Consider the following 3,658-nt stretch of genomic DNA (forward strand, 5'->3'; position numbering starts at 1 on the left):
GAAATTCGTGAGTCTCCCGGAAAAATCGGGAGGGTTGGCACGTATGGTATCAGTCCATAGAACAGAATCCAGCAAACTCTTTGTCTGAATAGAAAGCTGTGAAGATGCCCTTCTTTCCAAGACCACAGTTTCTACAGCCATCACACATCTGCTGAGCTCCAGCTCCACTCTGAAAGCTCCATTCTAAAAGAATGGAATCAGAAAAAAGTTGACTGGCACTCATCTATATCACAGGTTATACTAATATTTACATTTATTCATTTAGCAGACGCTTTTATTCAAATCGACTTACAAATGAAGACAGAGTTGAAGCAATCAAAAACAACAAAAAGAGCAATGACATATAAGAGCTATAACAAGTCTCAGTTAGCTTAACCCAGTACACGTAGCAAGGGCTTTTAAAGAATATAATAAATAAAAAGAAAACAGATAGAATAGAAAAAGAATAGAGCAAGCTATTTGGTTAATGTTCATGTACCACTCCAACATGTTGGGTTAACTTCAAAAGAGTGAATGTCCTTCGAGTGCACTTTGGGCAATGGTACAGTCAAGACATGAGGATCTAATACAAGAGGCTGATCATTCAGAGTAAAGTTACTGACAGTGTTTAACTCCATCTTCTAATGTTGACAATGTGCCTCTGAAGGAAAGTCAGTGTCTTTCTCAGGTGTGGTGGATATGCAATGTTGAAAACAGAATACATCCAGAAGGCTGTTATGAAGGCTTCATCAATGCTGGTGCACTTACACACATCTGTTCCATCTTCTGTCATCACACGGAGCCCTCGAACTATGATTGACATTTTACAGTCAGTATCCATCAGCTGTATGGTAGGAAAGGTGTAGCCGGGTCCCCCTTTCATTAAATAAATAAAAAGAATAAAAAACAACAATAATAATAACAAAAATAAAGAGAAAAAAAGAAAAAACTTTTGAGATTCATCAGATTCTGTTTCATCCTCTTTGGCTCAGACAGTGTAGCTATATACACTGCAGAAGCAATCAGAAGCTAGGTTCACAATATACGGTGCATTTCATGTTCTTGTATACACTGATAAATCTTACATTGTTTTCTAAAACTATTGCTTTAAATTTTTAACAGATGGGCTAAAAAGGTACAGAAGAATAAAATATTACCTGAAAAGATTTGAATCAAGATATTATACAGTTGTTGAGTTTTTTCACTTTTATATATACAGTACTCACTCCAGCAGGTGTCCTTAAGTATGTGTATTTTTTGAGTACATCCTCCTCAGACATTCCTTCTGTGCTTTCTCAGCATCTCCAGGAGAATGTTCCTGCCATGTGGTCTTTGACCGTCCATGTGTCTGGATGCGTTTCTGATACTCACTTTTTAACACATTCACATGGGCCACAACAGACACTGAATCCTCCCCAACACAAGCTTCCTTCATCAGAACAACAGAAACAGATCATGCTTAGACCGTGACAGATATGAAAAACATCTAAATACTTACTGAACAAGGTGCTTTAGATATAAAAAAAATAATAAAAACATTGAACTGCATAAAAATTAAGATGATGGTCAGGCAGTGAAAAAGTGGAGTAAATACAAAAATGATTTAAATATCTGTAGTACAGTATGTTTCCTTACATTAACCTGCACTAAGTGAAAATGTAAAAATGATTAACAGTGCAAAAATAAATGCATATGGCAGTGTGCTTACATATTCTACAATAACCTGCAAGTGGAGCACGTTCTGCTTTACATTTCAGGTTTAGGGATGTGTCAGATGTGCTTAAAACACAAACTTGACTGATAGTCATTTTCCAGCAAATAAAGATTACAGCATCTTGTTACTACAATATTGTGTGTGATTATGTTGATAGAGATAAATCAATGGTTTAAAAACAATTTAACTTACACAGTCATTTCTTTCTATATTTCTCTGGAAAGGGTTCTTCACATCAGTGTGTTCGCAGCTTGAATGTATTTTGCATTATTTCGACACCTGGCAGAAAGGTAGAAACAAACTCTAAATTAGAGTTTTTTTATTTTGTCTAATCGTCTTCAGATTGTGAATTTATCATAGTACAGTTGTAATAGCAGAGGTGGTAATAATTATTATACTTACAGGATGTATTCTGTACTCTATTGTACAAAAAGGACACAGATATAAACAATCATCTCTGAAGAATTCGACGTCGATGCGCTCATCGTTTTGTCTCACCGTACATATGTCTGTCAGCAAAAATAAACTAATTACTAAAGCTGCAAGATATAACGCAAAGGAAAAAATATGATCGTATTGTAACAAACTTATCTTAATATACATATTTGTGGTATATAAAGTATAGATAAACGTATAAACGATGAATAATTACCTCACGTCTTATCACCGCCAGCTTGTCTAAAGAAATTACGTAAATGTATATGTACTGCTGATTGGCCAGCACAGTAAAACTCCTTTCACCAATGAGAAACCTTTAGCCACGCCCCTGCCTTTTGGCACGCCCCTACCTTTTGGTGCGCCAATTGCTCCAGGCTGCAGCTACCCCTGTCTCGATTGAGCTGGATATTTTCAAAAGCTTTTTGTAGCCTTAAAATTGTCTCAGCAGGTGACTTTGCAGAAATCTAAATAACGGTATCATCATCAGCGTACAGATGCATATTTGCATTAATCACATTTTCACTAAGGTAATTAGTATATACTGTAAACAGCAAAGGCCCCAAAATAGATCCCTGTGGTACTCCGGAGTTAACAGTAAGTTTCTCAGACATACAGTCATTTAAAAGTACATGTTGACATATGTTATTTAAGTAGCTACTGACCCAACCAAAACCAGCATCAGATAGGCCAATGCATGCCAATCGTGATAATAAGATAGCATGATTGACTGTATCAAAGGCTTTTGTTGAATCAATAAACAATGCAGCACATGATTTATAATCATCTAAAGCAGTGATTATGTCATTAATTACTTTCATAGTAGCATTGGTAGTACTATTATTTTTTCAAAAGCCAGACTGAAAAACAGATAGAATACTATTACTAACCAGGAATTGTTTTAATTGTTCACTGAGGATAGATTCCAAAATCTTAGCTATCACTGATAATTTAGATATTGAACGATAATTGTCCAAATTAGATGGGTCATCACCTTTCAGCATTGGTAGAACCAGGGCAGATTTCCAATCTTCAGGAACTATATTCTGTTCCAGTGATAAATTTAAGATACAAGTCAATGGCTCAGCAATGACTTCTGTTGCAATTTTTTTTAAATATGGGTGCAATGTAATCAGGCCCTGCAGATTTACAAATATCCAAATTTGTTTATTACGAATTTGCTTTTCATTTATTGTTAATTGGTCCGGGAAACCATTAGATGATTGAGTGGGGGACAACGACTTGATGGTTTTCCAAAACAAAGTTGGACTATTTAGATTTCTTGTTGTTTCATTAAGATAAAACTCAACCGCAGAAACAGTGCGGTTTATCTATTTCTCAGGGCTCTAAATGCCACCCAGTCCTTTTGTTGGCCAGTTTGTTGGCCAGTTTTTCTAGCTCTGGCCGAAGCTGAATTCCTTTCATGAAAAAGCTCAGACAGTTCCTCAGTGAACCAAGGATTCTTCACTCTAAATTTCTTTATAGGTGCAAGCTTATTTATGACCTTGAAATACTGCCATGCAGATTTCA

The 3,658-nt window shown here is 35.9% G+C and overlaps 1 long non-coding RNA gene across 1 annotated transcript; it reads right to left on the reverse strand.

The window, feature by feature from the left end:
• Positions 1 to 413: 413 nt before the first annotated feature.
• On the reverse strand, positions 414 to 2,407 carry LOC113091895 (uncharacterized). The gene is made up of 4 exons (XR_003287470.1): positions 2,096 to 2,407; positions 1,886 to 1,972; positions 1,206 to 1,408; positions 414 to 855 (listed from the first exon to the last, which is right to left on the reverse strand). It is a non-coding gene; the product is annotated as an uncharacterized LOC113091895 (long non-coding RNA).
• Between the last annotated feature and the right edge of the window lie 1,251 nt (positions 2,408 to 3,658).

The sequence above is a fragment of the Carassius auratus genome, unplaced genomic scaffold, assembly GCF_003368295.1.
Source record: "Carassius auratus strain Wakin unplaced genomic scaffold, ASM336829v1 scaf_tig00214346, whole genome shotgun sequence".
Lineage (NCBI taxonomy): Eukaryota > Metazoa > Chordata > Actinopteri > Cypriniformes > Cyprinidae > Carassius > Carassius auratus.